The sequence below is a fragment of the Dunckerocampus dactyliophorus genome, chromosome 10 (genome assembly GCF_027744805.1).
Source record: "Dunckerocampus dactyliophorus isolate RoL2022-P2 chromosome 10, RoL_Ddac_1.1, whole genome shotgun sequence".
Classification (NCBI taxonomy): Eukaryota; Metazoa; Chordata; class Actinopteri; order Syngnathiformes; family Syngnathidae; genus Dunckerocampus; species Dunckerocampus dactyliophorus.
Genome location: NC_072828.1, coordinates 27,136,863 through 27,150,673, shown reverse-complemented (window position 1 = coordinate 27,150,673; position 13,811 = coordinate 27,136,863). Strand labels below are relative to the sequence as shown.

The following is a 13,811-nucleotide window of genomic DNA, read 5'->3' as shown; positions in this document are numbered from 1 at the left end:
ATCTTATCTTCACATTAAATTAAATTCATACCTGCAGATTTGCACTGGACCTTTTTGCAGGTTTGTTTAAATAAACGTGCATACAACTATGTGCGAGTCATCAACGCATCGGGACGCACGGGTACTTTTCTCTAAATCAGTTGGTAACTGATACTGTTACGGGTACTGTTAACCCTGCCAGGGCGAGCTAAATTAAAAAAGAAAATGAGGCAACATGTCATTAGCTGTGCAAAGGTTATTCTAGCTGCGTTTGTATAAATGCCTTAACCCCACGGAAAAGGCAACACATCTCCTTGCCTCAAATCATCTCTCCTTACCCCTTCCTGTCCGAGGTGCATTGCGGGTGATCAACAAAGACACAAGTCCACTGACTCACGGGTGCTTGACAAACACTCAAGCTTCACTGACTCACGGGTGCTCGAAAAAGACTCAAGTCTCACTGACGGGTGCTCGACGAACACTCGAGCTTCACTGACTCACAGGTGCTCGACGAAGACTCGAGTTTCACTGTCTGGCAGGTGCTGGACGAAGACTTGATGTTCACTGACTCAGAGGTGTGCGACGAATAGTCATGCTTCAATGACTCATGGGTGCTCGACTAACACTTGAGGTTCAGTGACTCACGGGTGCTCGACAAAGACTCAAGTTCCACTGTCTGACAGGTGTTCGGCGAAGACTTGAGTTTCACTGTCTTACAGGTGCTCGACAAATACCAAAGCGTTACTGACTCACGAGTGATCAACAAACACTCGAGCTTCACTGCAGAACGAACACTCAACTTTCATTGACCCATGTGTGCTCAGTAAAGACTTGAGTTTCACTGACTCACTTATGCTGGACAAAGACTCGAGTTTTACTTACTCACAGGTATTCGATGTTCACTGACTCACTGGTGCTCGTTGATCAGTCGCACTTCAATGACTCACGGGTGATCGACAAACACTCGAGCTTCACTGACTCACAGATGCACAACAAAGACTCGAGTTTCACTGTCTGACAGGTGCTTGACAAAGACTCAATGTTCACTGACTCACAGGTGCTTGGTGAACAGTCCCGCTTCAATGACTCACGGGTGCTCGATGAACACTCGAGCTTCACTGACTCACAGGTGCTCGACGAAGACTTGAGTTTCACTGTCTGGCAGGTGCTCGACAAACACCAGAGCTTTACTGACTCACGAGCGCTCAACAAACACTCGAGCTTCACTGACTCACAGGTGCTCGACGAAGACTTGAGTTTCACTGTCTGGCAGGTGCTCGACAAACACCAGAGCTTTACTGACTCACGAGCGCTCAACAAACACTCGAGCTTCACTGACTCACAGGTGCTCGACGAAGACTTGAGTTTCACTGTCTGGCAGGTGCTCGACAAACACCAGAGCTTTACTGACTCACGAGCGCTCAACAAACACTCGACCTTCATTGACTCTTGGGTGCTCAGTGAAGACTTGAGTTTCAATGACTCACTCGTACTGGACGAAGATTCGAGTTTTACTTACTCGCAGGTATTCGTGGAAGACTTGAATTTCATACATCCAAGAAATGTGACTTTTCATCACTAATATCTTTAATCAAAATCAAACTGACATTCCTCTATTCTATTATTGTCTCTGTGTGGTCGCAGGTGCACAAAAAAGCCTGCATTTTCTAATCTGACACCCAAAAATCTGAATGCATAATTTTCTACTCATGTGAAGCACTCGTCCTCAGCGGATATGTGCGATAATGATGTGTGTGTCAAATCAATATGGCAATTATTAATTACACTCAGTGGAAAATTAGCACTGACAGACCTTTAACAGATGAATGAAGCAGTCTAATGGGGGGGCCATTATAATCAAGCAAAGTGAGTGTTTACAAAGCATAGTGAAGAGGAGTGGAGAGAGTGGAGAGGGTACTTGAGGGGCTGAAAAGAGAAAATGAAAGCAGGATGGGAATGAATCGTGGGAACTTGAAAATGGAACTCAAAAAAAATGTTACCTTGTGGTGCATCTCCAGCTGTGGTTTGCCTTGCCAGCCTGGCAGGACAACACCTCTCTGGACCTGTCAGCAATTTGTGATGGCACTACAACCATAAAATGACAACCAACAGACTCATCAGACTCATCACTGTGTCTGGTAAACTGTTTACACGTTTTAGGTAGTTGATGCCGATTTGGTTAGCTACTGAGCTCTGCTAGGCTCAACCTCGTTAATGTAAAAGCCGCACCGGCTTTTGTCGACTTGTCCACAAAATTTAGAAGAAAAAATAGATTTCTACATATATAAGCCGCACCTGTGTATAAGCCGCACAAGTCCACGTCATAAAATGGCATATTGTGACACACATGAGTCCGTGAGGACCAGGCAGCTCTGACTCACGGCGTCATCTTACAAAGAACACTAAACTCATCACACACCATCTTAACACTCAAAAGGTATACCTAATAAATATACAAACATGTACCAATGAAAAAATATATATTTTTAATTTTTCCCTTAATGCATTTCGTCTGAGCAAAGCGTTTCATTGGAGCACAAAGAACATCGAAGATGGATGGATGGATGGATGACACTGCAATACTGCCTCTGTCCACTACAGGAGCCCAGAGGGAGGCTGACGTCATTGCAGCACCCCAACAGGCACCAATGAATGCGTTGCTCAGACTCAATGCATTATAGGAAAACTTTTTAAAGAGTTTTTTTTTTAACTCGTATTGGTGCATGTTTATAAATTTCTCAGGCATACCTTTGGAGTGTTAAGTTGCTGTGTGATGAGTTTCCTGTTCTTTGTAAGATGACACCATGAGTCAGATTGTTATGTTGTTATACTGTTACATATACTGTAACTACCTCCTGCGATTTCCAATGGGTTGTCGTGTGTGCACCAAAGAAAGAGCTACCGTTCCAGCACTGACTCGCGAGCGGCACGGCATTTAAAGCATTAGTAGTAGTTCTGAAGTAAAGGAGATGTCACAAGATTAGAGTTTAGCCATAAATTAGCCGCACCGCTGTTTAAGCCGCAGAGTTCAAAGTTTAAGAAAGAAGTAGCGGCTTAAGCACTGGAAATTACGGTAATTACAGTTACTAACTGATTTAGGCATCCATTTGGAAAAGATGTTTGGTGTGAGTGGAGACCACTTCTTCGCGTAAATAAAGATAATAAAGATTTATCAGTATACTGCGGCCTTGTTAATGATTTACAGTAAGATTCTCACATCATCACTCAATTTATGAGCAACTAGTAAATCATTTTTGATGGTACCTTCATGATAATGTGATACTAAATTCAGCTCATATTCTGTTTGGTGGGCTCTAGCAATGCTGAGATGTTTTAAAGAAGGGAGAAATTCAGTGGTAACATCCAATGCGATGATGTGGCCTCATAGCTCAGGTAGGAAGAGGGGCTTTTAGCAGCATTTTGCTTTGGGCTCCAGGGAAGTCAGCACGAGCGGCGCTTGGCACCAACTTCCACTCAGCGAGTGGAAGCCTGGGAAACAAACACAGGCTGTCTGTCCGCCTGTTTCCTGAGGTTCCTCACAAGTGACAGCTTTCCATTCAGCAATCTGCCCTGTCCGCTGATTTGAATGGGAATGTTGTTATATGTGTGTGTCTGAAACCAAATGTGCAAGCGCTGCAAGTCTGTGTGAAATATGTGTATGTGTGTGTATGTCCGTGTACAAAAGCCCAGCAGACTGAATTTTAGCTAAATATTTTCAGATTCTCGACTCCGCCTGGCAGGAAAGCCTGACATCCATGGCCAAAAATAACACAAGTTCGCTGGACAGAGAGGAGGACGTCATCCCAAATAATTTCATGAACTATAAATCATTTGTCCCCTTCAATTTAGTCAATCAAACATCAACTTGCCTCATTCTAATATATTAGAGAGAAAAATGGGGCGCAGCTTTTCGCCGGCTGTGGTTCACATATTAAGTTCGTTCAGACATTTGATAAACGGTGGACATTTCCACACAGCAGACCAGAGAATCCATCAAGGGCTTGGCTTGTCACTTGTCTGATTCGCTCAACTCTATTACACTAATTCTGACTTATTTTTCGATTTCTAAATTTCCAACGCAACGTAAAGATAAACCTTAAACCTAGTTTTACCATACCTGGAAATACGTAGCTGTTGGAAAAGGGCAAACACCTACTGTGCATCAAACAACTGTGAACGTTGCCCACTATTGGCCGAAGTAGAGGCGTCAACTAGCCTTACCGGCAGTTAGTTTATACATGATGGGCAGAGGTTTGTATAAATACAAAAAATTGGGTTTAATAATCAATTGCTTGCCTGGTAAACTATTTGATATTAGATGTCCCACTGAGGGGGAAGTTCTAAGTCCACTATGGAAGCAACCACTGCTAAAGAGACGTATTGTGGGACCACAGTAATAGAGAGAAATGGCCGTTCATGCGAGCCAGACTGTGGCACAAGTGCAGAAGATATGAGAGATGGAGGATAACATTATTGTCTTAGGGGACACACATAGACAAAGGGTTGAAGACGAGTAGAACAGGCAACATCTTTGCCGTCCCCGCTGTCTCCACCGCTTTGTCAGCCTCATTCATCTTTGCAACTGATGAGTGCCTTTGCTAGTGCCTCTACCGGACTAAATACACACACCCCGCTATGGCTCTTGATGATATAGAAAGTCAAGATCAAGGTATGATGTAACCAAGATAGATGAATTTGTACGACCGCAAGTACATGGATAAAAATGTAAGTCCCACTCAAAGAGATCAAGGGAGAGCTCAGAAGCGTTTAGGAACAAGGAGAAAATCAAGACAGGCTCTCTATCTTTGTACCCGCTGGTGTTCAAGGGCTACAAATAAGACTTTGAGGTAGTTATTTAAGATTTTGCTGCAGTTTCCTTGGACCACTACCATAAAAAGACCCATAAAGTGGGCATCCCTCCTGTGTAACTTCCTGTGATGTCAAAAAATACTATGATCTTTTACAGTAGAACCTCGGTTAGCGTCATTAATCCATTCCAGAAGGTCTGACTGAAACAGAAACGTACTCTAACCAAATAATTTTTTCCTATAAGAAATAATGCATACTCAGTAGGAATGAGCCGGATACTCGTTTTAGACGAGCATCCGTTTCGGATAATGCAAGAAAATATACACGTTTCAATGGCTTCTGCAGCAAAAACAGCAGCACGGAAGGCGCAGCTTGTTTTCGAACTATAAAAGCAATAACATGGGCTTGCATGACAAGTTTATCATAGCCACTAACTAACTTGCTCACTAAATAAAATCTGTTAATTTTCAAAATCCATGTCCATGCATGGTTGCAATCTGACAGTTTTGGCAAAAACCTGATGGTTGAAGGTTTTCCTTATCTAATCTGGGAAATAAATGTTGCAACACGCAAAGTGTCTGGCAGCTGTTGGCTGAAAAACATGCGTCTGCTCAGTGTTCCGACTGCTGCCTCCCAAGACTCGTCTGTAACATACACACTGATTGCAACACACCCCCAACCATGTGGGGAACGATACAGGCCTGCACTTAAATGCAACACTGTCCTCCCCAAATGCATACACTTTAGAATACTCCAACACTTTCACAACAACCATCACTGATCGTCTTGTCTCTCTTTTCAATGCTTCCCAAAGGATGTCCTGACGTCCCTCTCTGCCTGCTCAACACAGAGACGTCCCGCTCTCCTTTCCACTCTTTTCATCTCTGTTCTGACAGCCAATAAAAGAGCAGCTTGGTTCCCCCAAAAATGGGACCGATTCATCCTGTCTTGAGTGGTTTGTTTTCCTTCCTTTTTCAGTTATTTGCTCCAGATTCGGCCCTCTGTTTATATCATCCTTACAAGAGAGAGGAAAAGATTTAATAGAATTCATTACCACAAAGCTGGACGTCCCAAATGTTTATAGCGCACACACGCAGCAGCAGGATATTGAAGTCTATAAAAGCCTAAACATAGATATAGTGTTTGGGAATTTTAATGACTACAGTCAAGTCAACATGGTCATTCAATTAGAGAGATTCATTTTCCCCAGTGCACAAGCTGGTGGTTGTGATTTGCAGTAACGTGGTAAACAAGTGCGGAGTAGCCAAAGAGGGTGGAGAATACATTGGAATTTGTCCTGTAAGACATGCAAATATTCCCTTCCCACATTAAAAAACAGTAGTTATGAATACTTTGATAACATGCTTTTGAAATGCAGGCAAGTTGGAATCAACCATGGGATATAGCGCTACAACCAGATGTTCCTGATGTTCAACTCAAGACACTCTCCTTGAAAACATGTAAATCAATACAAGTGCAACGTTTCATTTCTCATGAATAATTCTAGGAGAGAAGCAGGCTCTCGGGGTTTCCGGTTGTTGTTTTTGTTTCCGTTTTGTTTGGCATTTTGGCACCTGTTTTTAGCCTCCAGCTATACTTTTGTTGAAGAGAAAGTCACAGCGGGTCGTTTGATGCACAGTATAAGTCGTGGATTGAGACAGAAACACTTAAAAGTTGATGCACAGGCATCACCTGTGAAAGTGTTACAGCACGGAAAATGAATCTAGTCGGTATTTTTGTGAAGAAGAGTGGGATGAATTATGCACCCTAATTCCTGGTGTGTAGGCTCCTGCTTTCTTCTCACGCTTTGAACCTTGTGGCTTATACAGTGATACTGCAAATTTTTGCTCTCATGAGTGATGTGCGATGCCACAGATTTTTTTTTTGGTTACATATTAAGTAAAATTCAAGATGGTATCAGCGATACTGAGCTGATATCGATACTTTGTGCAAATAGACCTAACTTGGCAGGTAAATTTATGAAGTAGTGTATTTGAAATCATAGCATAGCTCATGAAATAAAGAATATAAGACACCAGAGTAATTATTCATTTTTTGAACTGTATAACATCCAGACAGGGTCCGAATAATGTTGTTACTTCCCAATGTGTTCCTGTTAATGATATACATTACCTTAGATGACTGAAGTTTGTATCAATATTTTGATTTGAGAATCCATTTTAGAGCCTAAAAATGTAGAATAGGAGGTATTGATATCGACCACAGAGAATGCATGGAGAGATTGACGGTGATCAATTTAGCGGCTTTTGCTTGGGTCTGTCGGTGGATCTTGGCAGCTTGGAGCGGTATTGGGAGGTTTGCTGTCACCAACAGGTTTCGATGGGACAGGGCATTGTGGGGCTGTTCGGTTCCAACACTTGAAGAAGACGACTTTAGTGGTTTTAGTTCCCAGGAGGAGGGCGAGGACAGCGATGAATGACTTTTCTGGTAGGATACTGTTTAACTAGCCGTTTTACACTGTTTGGAAAAAAACTATCAATGTACAAATCTTTTGTACAAATGATGTAATCTTCAATATTTGTCCAGTTCTCTGAGGTCTGCTTGTGTCATACTAAATTTTGATTGCTGTTGTTGATTTTTTTCATAGTCCACTAGAATTTGGCTTGTGTTTGACCAGTTTGCCAAATCTGCATAGAGGATGTTGGTGCCCAGGGGTCATTAAAATGGGTCGGTCAAGAAACTGCTTGGACAAATGACTGTTGAGGATCTTAAATATTTCTTGATCAGGTTTTCCACCTCAAACTTGTTATACAGGTTTAACTGAACTTAGACCACCACCATTAAGCGAAGCTTAAAATGGCAATTTTCACGTACCTGTTGCCCTTGAACTCTTCCAGCTAAGATGCAGGCAGTACAGAATCTGTAGGTCTGCTGCGTCAGCAATTAGCCCCGACTGGTAAACAAACACAGGAGGGAAGACCAGAGTGCTGATGGGAGTGAAGAGAAGAAAGCTGTGAGCCTGTGTGATTTTGGATAGCTGGAACGTAAGTGCTGGGAAGAAGAGTGCGAGTGTAGTGAGCAGGAGGTCACCTCAAGGAGAAGGGGAATGGTAAAAAAAGTTTTAATAAGCACTATATGCAAATAAATGTGATGAAGATTTAAGCAATTTTTCCAACTATAACTGTACATTTTTGCCTAATTTTAGGCCTGCAAAGCAAGCGATTTAGTCTCAAGTTGAGTTGCAGTATGGCGGGGACTCAAACTCAACTAACACGAGGGCCGCATCAAGTATTCCACAAACATGCCTTGCGGCCCTTATTGTGTAAAAGCTCGCTGCGGTTCCGTTGTTGTTGTTTATTGTTCCCCATTGTTGTCTTAGTTGCCTTATGTGTGTTTCCTTAAAGCCTTGGTCACCGCCCACCACGCGTGTTTTTAGTCCATGCGTTTTTTTGGGGAGGCCACGGCCGCCGCGTTTCTCTGAAAACGTGTGGAGGGAGTGGCACATTGTACGAGTGTGAGTCTTTTTGGATTTATCATGGCATGCTACCGTGCCTTGCAAGCCTGATAAAGACGCATCAAAGCTATAAACTTGTTGAGATTAATCGCAGGACACGGTAGAAGTGTCCATCATTCCGAAAGCAGTATCTTTGTTTGAATCCAAAGAAAGTTTTGACTGAGCACATTTTACACTTCATATTCTCAGACAATTTCAACTCCGGAGAACAGCAATCAGTCAATTTGACCAAAGTTCATCCTTTAAAAGCTTTTTCCCAGTTAAAAGTTAATTTTGCTCCATTTCTGTGAGGTCTGTGCGGCGCAGCTGACCCATGCAGCATAAAGGCCTCTTTAATCTTTTATTACTACAGACACATAAAGATAACGAACCCATCCACGGTCTAAAATAGTGTTTGGGATGGAAGATTTAAGGTGTTTTGCCCTCCCTGCTGAGCTCAGGAGTCAAAAGTCTGTTTCCTTGAGCTCCCTCAACCGGTTTATTGGCCTCGTTTTTTGTTTTTTTTTACTGCTTCCATGAATTGTTTCCCCAGCGGTGATCCAGTTGAAGATGTTCATACATAAAACCATCGTCTTTATTCTCAAGCTATTTGACTACTTAGCCGGGAAGATAGTAAGTGAACCTTGACATAAGTCGTAGGTTGCAAAAGGGAGATGCTCCTTGTTGATGGATCAGGTTTTGGTGGAAATGTATGGTTCAAATAAGGAAGCTCTTTGCAATCTTAAGCAATGTTTGTGAGAATAACGTGAATGTGAAACACTCCTCCGTAACTAATGCACTGCGGTGTCCTATAAACAAGATGCTTCAACTCTCCATGCACTCTGTCCCTTGTTATATTGCACATGCTCTTTTTGTTTAGTCAGAAGTAAAAAGTGATGTTAGTCCAGCTTTTGTCAAAGAACAAAACGAAAATATGCATACTAATATTATCGCTCCAAGCTTGTTTGGGACAATTCTTGTTACTTATTCAGTAGAGTAGACCAAATGTTATATTGTACAATGAAATGTTGATGCCAACATAGCAAAGCAATGCACCACACTGACCCAAATATGAGAAAGTGTTTTGTGTTGACCCAGAAAAAAAGTATTGAAAGAGACAAGTTGTCTTATATTTGGAATCCAAATATGCATGTGCAAAGCATCAGGTGGGGCCAAACGGCTTCTCCCCAAATGAGTCGGAGCTTTTCTTCCGTTCACTCACACACCAGGGACCTGACTTCCGACACAGTCTAAGAATGGAAGTCATTCGCAACCCGAGGACCACTTGTTGTCTGGATTATCGAGGTTAATCGGTTCCAGACCCGACTGTGATAAGTGAATTTCCGCCAAGACGCTATCAATCAAATATTTTTGGAGTTAGAGCACAGAAAACCTGTTGATAACCTTCTAAATGTGTTTTTGAACATTATTAGAGCCCTCCAGACATGAAATAGGCACCTTTATACACTCATATTACCCAATATAGTAGACATAATCACAGAAAACAAGATATTTAAGACATAAATAAAGATTCATGCTCGTGTGTTGCAATAAATGTGTTCTGGACATGTGGAGGACAGGAAGTGATAATGGAGTTTCAGAGTTGAGCTTTAACTTGGAGTGGATTACAGCCACAACAGCACCCCATGTTATTATTAGGATTATTACTTCCGCTAAGGAGATTATGTTTTTGCCTGCGGCATTGATTTGTTTGTTTGTTGTTTGTTTGTGTACAAAATATGTTTAAAAGTTCTGAACGGATTTGGCTGAAATTTGAAAATGAAAATGGGATTTTGGAGGTGATCCGCATCACCGTCTGGATCCAGGATTTTTTTAAAGGATTCTTTAACATTGCGAGATTTGTGCATATAATTCCACAAACAATGATCAGAGCACTTGGGAAAAAATACAGGGCCAGTTTCCAACAGGTTCTACGAAATATCAAAGGCTGATCCAGATGATGGAATAATTCCGGATACTATGATCCAGAATATGAAAAAATAGGGGACCTTTGGAATTTTCATCATAGGAAGACAACAAATGAATTTGTATATTAATGTATTTAACCATTTTTATGTTTGATGCTTAATATATGCAAAATATATGTAAAATCTGTGCATATTTTGACTAATAATACGCCGTATTCAACCACAAAACAGCAAATTCAAACTGCAATGTGGCGAGGGATGACTGGACTTCTATTATCATTTGAGTGATCGATACACTAGACCAGTGCTTCTCAAATAGTGGGGCGGGTCCCCCCGGGGGAAGCGCGGTGAACTGTCAGGGTGGGCGTGTACTTTGGCAGTACGTTCAGTGACCTGCCAACATGTACAAATTCATCGTACTCAACATTCAATTTGACTCTTCAATTATGCTTGTTCCATTTTGTTGCATTTTCCTGGTTTCATTTTCGAGTTCAGTCTTTACAGTACAGATAAATAAATAGATATTATCAGTTACTCAATAGTATTCAAATCGGGGGGGCCTGAATACATTCCTGTCCCCTGGGAGGGCATGTCAGAAAATAATTGAGAACCACTGCACTGGACAGACAGACCAGGGATGCCCGATAATATCAGCCCACCGATATTATCAGCCCGATATTGGCATAAAAATGTAATATCGGTCAATATCGGTACTGGGTTTGTTCCCTATAATGAAAACTGATGTAGCCCTTTAAGCGCCAAAGTCGCAAACAAGCAACATTGCTGAATTTGCTGCTAATGTGATTCTTCATGTAGTTGATACTTTACACCAGGAGATGGCGGACATCTGTAACTTCAACGTGAGCAACATTTGTGGGTGTGTTTCTGTGCATCAGCGAGTCACAACACTGCACACGCAGCACATACGTGAGCCGATGCTTTCCGTGTTCGGGGTGGCAGGACGTTGTTGGTTGTGAAAACACCGCTAATGGTGAGGCGTTAGCGGGAATGTAAAAAAAAAAACACGTAAATAGCAGCAGGCAGACGCGGTACTATTCGCGGGAGACTCCTTGGCAGAAAATGCACTGCTGCCGGGTTTCCTCGAGCCACGCTTTGCCATGCCTCGTAAATATTTCTCCGATGTTTGCTTACAGTTGTACAATGCTGTTCAGCCACGTCCAGAAGCTAATTGCTGATGCTGTATCCATTAGCTTCACAACAGATATGTGTTAATGCCACGACAGGAGGTATGTGATGTTACACACATCAGCATCTGTATCTGTTGATATCGGAATCAAACAACTTGTTGGACAATATCGTGATATCTCGTATCGGAAAAAAAGCCAATATATGACATCCCTAAGACAGACCTAACTTGTTGTGAATACACACCTGATCAGAATGCCAGTTTCCAGTGGAGGTCAACAGACCCTGTTAAGAGTCCAAAGGTGAAAGGTTTCAGCCATTTCCAATAAAAGCTGCAACGACTTCCTGAGAGGAAAGCTTTGACCTGCCCTGAAGTTCTCTTCAAGCTTGCCAGGCACTCAGCAATACACTCCACATAGATCTTATTCAGCCATCCAACTACTGTCTGCTGGCTGTATTTACGCCTGCGTAATTACTAAAACCGAATGACAAGTCGCTGACAGATGGCAGATAGATGGGCTGTGCCCTTGAGTTGGGTCTGCAGTTGCATGGCCTGTTCATCAAAAATATTATAATGTCGTCGGCGGGATGGTGCAGAGGTTCTCATATGGATTGGACACTCAAGGGCACGGCCGTGCAGGACGTGTTTGCAGATATTGCATTAGTGTTATACACTCACAATTTAGGAAAGTGGCAAGTTTGACAATCTAAGACTCCCACTCTCTGAGAGAAATAGTTGTCAGATATGCTTGTACACTGAAGGGGCAAAAGTATTGGGACACTTGTCCACTGCGCATACAGGATGGGAAACTGGAAGAAATTGGAATCGTTTGGAACTTTTGTGTATTCATATATAGTTTGTGCTGCGTCATCAGTATGTAAATGTGGTAACAGCGTCAAAGCACTTTCAGCACCTTAACGGAAAACTGCACTTTTGGGGGATTTTGCCAAAATGAACACATATTTCTTTACCTTTTCTGTGCGTTCTAACGAGAGAAAACGAATGAGTATGAGCCAGCGAACAATGCACGTCATGGAGGTACCTATTTTGACGCTAAAGCCCGAACAAACCTAAACAAAATGCCAACAGTGTTCCATTTACATAACCGACCTGGATATTAACCAAGCTACAGCGATGTTGTTATTGTAGCAGCTCACACAAAAAACTCTATTTATCTGGCTGAGTAACACAACCCTCGCTAGCTGCTAGCCTCGGCATCACTCACAATGCCTCAAGTCACCGCAGCGAGACAGACGGAAGAATGGATACTACTGGCTCTCAATTTCTCGAGGAAGACTCAACAAGATGCTCGTTTGCTGTCAGCATTTTTTACCCGAGGAGTGGCGCACAAGCCTTATGCTGGAAGACACAGCCATCCCAATGAAAGGGAACATTGGAAGTGTGGTCGCTGTTTCTATGCTGCTGTTGCTGACAGAAGTAGCGTTAGCTGCTATGGGCTATGTCAAATCAGTGCGGAAAGACGATTTGGTAATGTTTTAAATCATAAAAATACGTCAAGATACTGTAAGTATTACATGTTATCATCAATGTACTCCTTCCTTAAAAGTGCTATACAAGTGAAAGTCAATTTCCATGTAACGTAACTTCACTCTGTTATTCCTGGGAAAAGGTTTATTTTGTTGACAGTGACACAAAGCCGACCGTGCAATCTGCTTGCTAACAAGTAAGCAAAGAGCTGACGTGTAGCACCACATCATACAGCTGACTTTGACTTGGACATCCCACTGTAGCAAACCCATTTCACTGCAGGAACTCGCTCATAAACCCGTCATAATCCCATCACGGCAGTATTATGACAGCTGCTCCCGCTATTCGCCGTCAAGCGGGGAAGACAGTTGATGCGCACGTTCAAAACCAACAAAGGAGAGCATCAGAAAATTGCGAAGCTCTGTGCCAAAAGACAATTCACCTCATCGCCATCTGTTTAGCCTTCGCATAACTTTCACTCCCTAAGCCCGCAGACGCTGACTTGACCGGTTGCGTGATTTTAAAATATTTTGGCCAATCTACCCGTCATTCTTTTGCCGGTGATGGAGCACCACGATACATAAATAGCAGCTATTAACATATAAGTAAATATAACACACTGCAGCGTATATTTTAACCATAATGCACTGTGACAAAGTGATGACATGTGGCTGTGACTGTTCATATACCAATAAATAGTAAAAGAATGGAACATTTCTGTCGAGCATGGCAACCACTAATTGATTATCTGTTCCATTAGTAAACTGTAAAACTGTGATCGTTTCCCTCTATTTGTATGCAATCAGAAGAAAAATATTTACTGGTGGCCTTTTCATTTCCTGCCTGGTTTCAGAAAGACCTCAAAGTTGAGACGTTCCACTTTGTTTGATTGTTGTTCCGGTTCAAGGAATTCATCACGCCGTGAGGTTATTAGTTCTGCTTCCACAGACAGACTTCATAACGCAGAGTGCTGTCTATCAGAACGATAGCTCATTCATTTCATGAG

At 42.3% G+C, this 13,811-nt stretch overlaps 1 long non-coding RNA gene across 1 annotated transcript in view; it reads right to left on the bottom strand.

Moving 5' to 3' along the window:
• Window positions 1-1,789: 1,789 nt before the first annotated feature.
• Window positions 1,790-13,811, bottom strand: part of LOC129189163 (uncharacterized) — a 35,060-nt gene continuing 23,038 nt past the window's right edge. Inside the window, exons 2-4 of the long non-coding RNA XR_008572745.1 lie at window positions 7,624-7,736; window positions 1,980-2,064; window positions 1,790-1,905 (exon numbers count right to left, since the gene is read on the bottom strand). This is a non-coding gene — a long non-coding RNA (uncharacterized LOC129189163). The remainder of the gene's footprint in view (window positions 1,906-1,979; window positions 2,065-7,623; window positions 7,737-13,811) is intronic.